This window comes from Solanum dulcamara, chromosome 11 (assembly GCF_947179165.1).
Source record: "Solanum dulcamara chromosome 11, daSolDulc1.2, whole genome shotgun sequence".
Taxonomy (NCBI): domain Eukaryota; kingdom Viridiplantae; phylum Streptophyta; class Magnoliopsida; order Solanales; family Solanaceae; genus Solanum; species Solanum dulcamara.
Window position 1 is genome coordinate 4,065,675 of NC_077247.1, and position 6,743 is coordinate 4,072,417.

The window sequence follows — 6,743 nt, forward strand, 5'->3', positions numbered from 1 at the left end:
TATTTTCTGTTTTAAAATATGTTTTTTAACTCTTTTAAATCATTCATATTTTATATCCAATAAAGTAATTATTACCTTTTTTCATATTTCTTTTAAGAAGGAATTTTTATTATTGTTTAAAATGTCAAGTCACATTTTTCACTCTATTTACTTCAAATAAATTTACCTTTAGTTGTTTATTATATTAAAAATAAAATTGCATTTGTATTTAGCTATTTATCAAATCAAGAGAAAGATAAAAATAATTTTATTTTTACTTTTAGTATTAATTATTCATCTAAAATATTTTTTCGTTTTTTAGTTATTCACTAAAGCATATCAAGAGAAAGACAATTTATTTTTTTATTATTACGAGATATTTATTTTATTATGACTATGTTTAACATTAATTTATTCTAAATCATTCTTTAAGTTCTTAAAGAATGTGTAAAGTGCACATTAAAAACAAGTAAAGTGAACGAGAAAAAAAAAAGAGAAAAAAATGTGACGTTAGTGAACAATTTTCACGTACTCATCAAAAATCAAGAGTATTGTATCAACTGATTCATTTTACGGACTTTTTTTCCTAGCAACTATTCCCCTCGTCCATTTTTATTTATTCATTATATTATAAATAATTTTTTATTTTTACTTTAACAAATCAAGAGATAATTTATTATTTAATTCTCAAATCACTCTTATTATTAATCATAGTCATTTGTCAATGCATTTTTCAAAACATTAAATTTATATATTCATAAAGTAATATAGTAAAATTATCATTTTATTTATTAGTTCTTGACAGGTGTGTTAAATTAATACTGGGCAAGCAAAGATATAAATATGGATAGAGATAGCAGAAACTAAATTTCACTTCTATTGAGAATCTAGAATTAAAATAATTATATGAGCGCATATATAAAAATCAAAAGAAGAAAAAAATAATTGTTAAAAAAGAAAAAAAATGTGACATGACATCCTATTAAGAGTGTGCATTTTGCACATTCTTTAACAACTTTAAAAATGAATGATTTAGAATAAATAGTTAATGTTAAATGTAATAATTGAAAAATATGCTAAAGTAAACAATCAAAAATAAAAAATAATTTAGAATGAATAGTTAATACTTAAAGTAAAAAATATTTGTTTTCATTGATCTCTTGTTATGATAAAATAGATGAATGCAAATGCAATCTTATTTTTAATATAACTAATAAATAAAAATAAATTTATTCAAAGTAAATGGCGTTAAAAATATGGCATGACATTTTAACAACAATAAAAAAATCTTTTAAACTTGGTGATCTGTCCAGCAAGGCCCCTTCTGTTGTTCAATTCATGTGGTTTGAGAGTTTACCGATGTCTTTCCTACCGACCTACCTGATCTACCCCCAAAGAGAGATATTGACTTTACTATAGACGTGGAGACGGGCAACAAGCCCATTTCTATTCTACCTTACCGTATGACCCCCGCAGAGCTCAAGGAGCTTAGTGTGCAGCTTGAGGATCTCCTAGGTAAGAGCTTTATTCATCCAAGTGTGTCGACATGGGGTGCTCCTGTCCTATTTGTTAAGAAGAAGGATGAGACTATGCGGATGTGTGTTAACTGCAGGCAGCTGAACAAGGTGACGGTGAAAAATCCTTACCCCATGCCTTGTATTGATAATTTATTCGGCCAGCTTTAGGGTGGCGCCATGTTTTCTAAGATTTACATGACGTCCGACTACCACCAGTTGAGGATTATAGCTGCCGACATCCTTAAGACTGCTTTTTGGACTCATTATGGACATTACGAGTTCCTTGTGATGTTTTTCGGGCTTACCAATGCCCCCGTAGCGTTTATGGACCTTATGACTTGAGTATTTAGGCCTTATCTTGACTCCTTTATGATCATATTCATGGATGATATAATAGTATACTCGTGGAGTAGAGAGGAGCATGCGCAACATTTGAGGATTGTGCTGCAGACTTTGAGAGATCAGCAGATATGTTAAGTTCTCAAAGTGCGAGTTTTGATTAGAGTATGTGACATTCTTGGGACACGTAGTGTCCAAAGAGGGTATCATGGTAGATCCCGTGAAGATTGAGGCTATTCATGGTTGAGCTAGGCCCACATCAGTTATAGAGATTCAGAGCTTCATCAGATTGGCTGGTTATTATCGACGCTTCATAGAGGGTTTCTCCACCATTGCAACCCCATTAACTAGTTTGACCCATCAGGATATTCCCTTTGTATGGTCTGAGGTGTGTGAGTCGAGCTTTCAGAGGCTCAAGGAGTTTCTTACCACAGCTCCTATTTTGACTCTTCTGGTTGAGGGTGAAAGCTTTTCAGTATGTTGTGATGCATCTGGTGTAGGTCTTGGGTGTGTTCTAGTGCAGCGGTGCCGAGCAACTACCCCACTCATGATTTAGAGTTGGCGATAGTAGTTTTTCTCTCAAGATGTAAAGGCACTACTTATATAGGGTCCATTGTGAGAAATATACAGATCACCACAACCTATAGTACATTATGAGTCAGAGGGACCTTAATTCTAGATAGCGGCGCTGGATTGAGCTGTTAGTAGATTATGACATCTCTATCCTCTACTATCTAGGCAAGGCGAATGTAGTAGCGGACACCTTGATCTAGAAAGCGGGGAATATAGGTAGTTTAGCTTACTTTCCTACTATGGAGCGACCCCTAGCCTTGGAAATCTAGTCTTTGGCTAATAGGATGGTCAGGTTGGATATCTCAGATTCTAGATCGATTTTGGCTTTTGTGGGAGCTTGGTTGTCTCTATTGGACCAGATTCATGGCTGACAGTTTGAGGATAGAGCATTGGTGGAGCTTCGAGAGTTGGTATTGCGGGGGGAGGAAGGCCAGGCTTTCTTAGAATAAGATGGAGTACCAGTGTCTATCATATTAGATTGGGGGTGTCAATTTACCTCTAGTTTCTAGAGAGCTTTTCAGAGAGAGTTGGGCACCCGGGTTGATCTTAGCACGTCATTTCATCCACAGACTGATGGCCAGTCAGAGCGCACTATTCAGATTTTGAATGATATGCTGCGAGCTTGTGTGTTAGAGTTTGGGGATTATTGGGAGTAGTACTTGGCTCTAGCGGAGTTTGCATACAACAATAGCTACCACTCTAGTATTCAGATGGCACCGTTCGAGGCCTTATATGGTAGGCGTTGTCGCACTCCGGTTGGTTGGTTCAAGTCTTCAGATCCTGGGCCACATGATACTATTTACTATAGGATTCCTTAGCTAGGGTCCAAATTATTCAGGATAGACTGTGGACGGCTCAGGTTAGACATTAAAGTTATGTTGATCGTATGTATCGACCTTTGTGCTTCAAGGTTGGAGATCGGGTATTCTTGCAGAGGTTACCCTTCAAGGGCGTGATGAGATTCGGAAGGCGGGGTAAGCTTAGCCTCGGGTATTTTGGGCCTTTTAAGATTTTGAGGAGAGTTGGAGAGGTTGCTTATGAGTTGGATCTACCTCCAACATTTTCGGCTATATATTCATTTTTTCATGTTTTTATGCTACGTCAATACATCCGAGATGAGTCTCATATGCTTCGTTATGATTCTGTTGAATTGGATAATCGTCTTACCTTTGTTGAGGAGCTGATTTGCTAAATTGGCCAGAGATGTTCGCCAGCATCGTTCCAAGTCCATCCCTGTGGTTAAGGTCCAGTGGCGGCACTATCTTATCGAGGAGGATACCTGGAAGACCGAGAAGGATATGTGGGAGCAGTTCCCTAGCTTATTTGAGCCTTCAGGTAGATCATTATCTTTACTTACGCGGACGAAAGTTCTTTTAATAGTGGATATTGTAATGAACCTCTAAGTCATTTTCCTTATAATACTTCCATTTTATCATTTAGAGCATTCCTGTAGCGACTTCAGGTCATTTATGACCTATTGGCGCCGGTAACTCGATCGCTTGATCATTCATTTGGGTTTTAGGCTCGTTTCTCTATTTTGGAGCTTTTATAACTTGAAAAGTTGACTTTGGTCATAACTTCAGGAAAATAATCTCGAAATTCCATATTGATTGTTCCATCAGCTCCGGAATGGTCAAATTGGGCTAGTAGCATAGTTGACACGAGTATCGAAGCAATCAGTATGAGTTTGGGGCCATTTGACGCTTTAGCCTTTGAAACTTGGCGTAAAGTTGACTTTGGTCAACATTCTTGGGAATGTGCCTGGATGGAAATTCTGATAGAGTGGTTAGCTCTGTAACATCGAGTTTAGTCTAGAAAGACCTTATGTTCGTTTCTCGAGGCTTTTGGGTTCATTTTGACCCCCTTGGTGGATTTTGATATTTGGAGGTAGGACACACATATGATTATAACGATCTATGATGGGAATTTCAACAACACCGTTGAATCCAAAATGTCATTTCCAATGAGATTTCATACAAGGTTTGTGTTTTTACGACTTCAGATGAGTCCGGAGCATCAAACAAATTAAATTTTGGACTGTGTTGTGACTAATCATCGCAGTTACTGTTCACCGTGAATTTTTTAGATTTAAGTCCCAAATTTGACAAACGACCACCATTTTGAGCTCAATTTCAGTGATTCAAAGATCCAAAATGAAGGAATTTTTAAAAGGAATGCGTTGGTAAGTTCATAAGGTGATTTGGGAACTCGTTGGAGGTAAATTTTGCATTTTAGCTGTTGTCTTTTGTTGTTTTCAGAGTGAAATTTTAGAGAATTTTAAGAAGTAATTTATTAGCCAATTTAGGTCCTATTTGAGCAATTCAAAAGCCTATCTCGCGTGGAATTTTGAGGAGAACGCTGTGGTACTATCAAAAACTTATTTGAGGCGTTTGATTAAGGTAAAAATCATAATTTTATCTATTGTTTTGTTGAATTTTGGGGTGAAATTTTCATAAACTTTGGGGACTGATTTCTTGGGCGTTTTTAGTCCAATTTTAAAAATATTTGGTGCTAAATTATGGGGGGTTTCATGAGGAAAGGTTTATTTGGTTTCAGCTATTAAGGCTTTATTTTGGTGATTGTTGCCTAAATAGTTTTTGTCCCTATTATTGATTTTGGCCTAGAACTCAGTTTTGATGAATGAACTGATTTGTGGAGTTTTCGAGCCCCGAATTGTGTCCTAATTTGGGATATGAGTTTGGGGGGACTGATTAGGATCTATTTTTGGGGTTAGTTCTAAAACTTTCAGCACGGGTCTCACAATTCCCAATTATGACTTTGAAATTGGCCTATCTCCGAATTTGATAATTTTAATGTCATAACAAATGTATTGATGTTGTGAGTCTATTTTTGAAAGTGTGGCAACGTTCCAAGGCTGTTCGAAAAGGAAAATCTCCTACACAGTGAGTTAAAAAGTACGTGTTCAGCCTACAGGTAGACTACGACTTTCCTTTCTTTATATTGAGCTGGAATGTGTGAAATCATCTTGAGATAGATGGAATTTGGGTTGGGTAGTTTATTTACATAGCTTAGGTGTTAGAATTATATTTTTGGCTTTTTATCGGGTAATTGGAAGCATGTGATCTTTTTCGTTAATTATTGGTAGTGTAAGTGGCGTTAATTTCATATATTTTGATATTGTGGAGCATGTTGGCCTTAGTATAAGTTGTGAAACTTGCTTTAGATGTCCCGTCATCGCTCCAATGGGCTTAGATCCTTGTATAATGATGTAGTAGGCTAGTGCTTGGTAGTTTGGCCTTAGCTAGGCTGTAACCTTTCTCTTATGAACAACCTTATACATAATTTCCTATGATTGCGACTTTCGAGATGCGTCGGTGATACTAGACTTCATGATCTACTTGTTTCGGTTCCAATTGAAGCCTTGGAGATATACCAGTTAATTCATTATGGAGGAGATGTTCTATAATTATTAGTGTCTAATTGAAAAGAAGAATATTCGGCACCATCGCTTAAGTCATCTATGAGCATCCGGGTCCCAGTTCTGGCCTTTGTTCTGGAAAATAATTGTGAGCATCTGGGTCCCAATCCCGGCCTCTGTTCTAGAATTCCATTGGAGAGCATCCAGGTCCCAGTCCCAACTTCTGCCGACTTGGTATTATGAAGAGCATCTGGGTTCCAGTCCCGGCCTCGATCGTACCAATGATTTGTGGCAAGCATCCAGGTCCCAATCCCAGCCTTGCCCACATTGAGAATTTGGGTGAGCATCCGGGTGCCAGTCTCAGCCTCGGCCCCTAGAGCATTCATGGCTAATCAATTCTTGGAGATTTTTGGTTTGAGAATAATATGTTTCTTCAGTTCTTGGTATCGTAGATTCCTAGTTCCTAGCCTTATAGACATAGTTATTCTGTGTACCCTATGGGCTTGTGGGGGTTCCCTCAGGTTTTATTTAAACTTGCGCACAAGTGTTTTGGCTGGGCTTATGGGGGCCCACTTGGGTGTAGCTAGTTATAGACTTCCTAGTTTTTATCTTTATGTTTGTTGGGATAAGTACATTCCTTACCTTAGATGCTTTTTATGACTTTTGTTTAGGCTTATTCCTCTTTTCTATTTTATTTTTACCTTTTCTTCTTAGTCGGCCTATGATGCCTACTAGGTACCTTATTTTTGGTACTCATACTACACTCTGCATCTACTTTTGTGATACACGTTCAAGCACTAGCTACCATCGCGGATAGATTGAGCTTGTTGCAGCCAGTTCCGAAGACCAGAGTGAGCACACGCCACTTGAGATCATTTCTGTCCCCTTCAGATTAGATGGCCCATTTTTTGTACTTTCGAGACTAGCCTATATTGTATATATTTTGGTCCACTTTT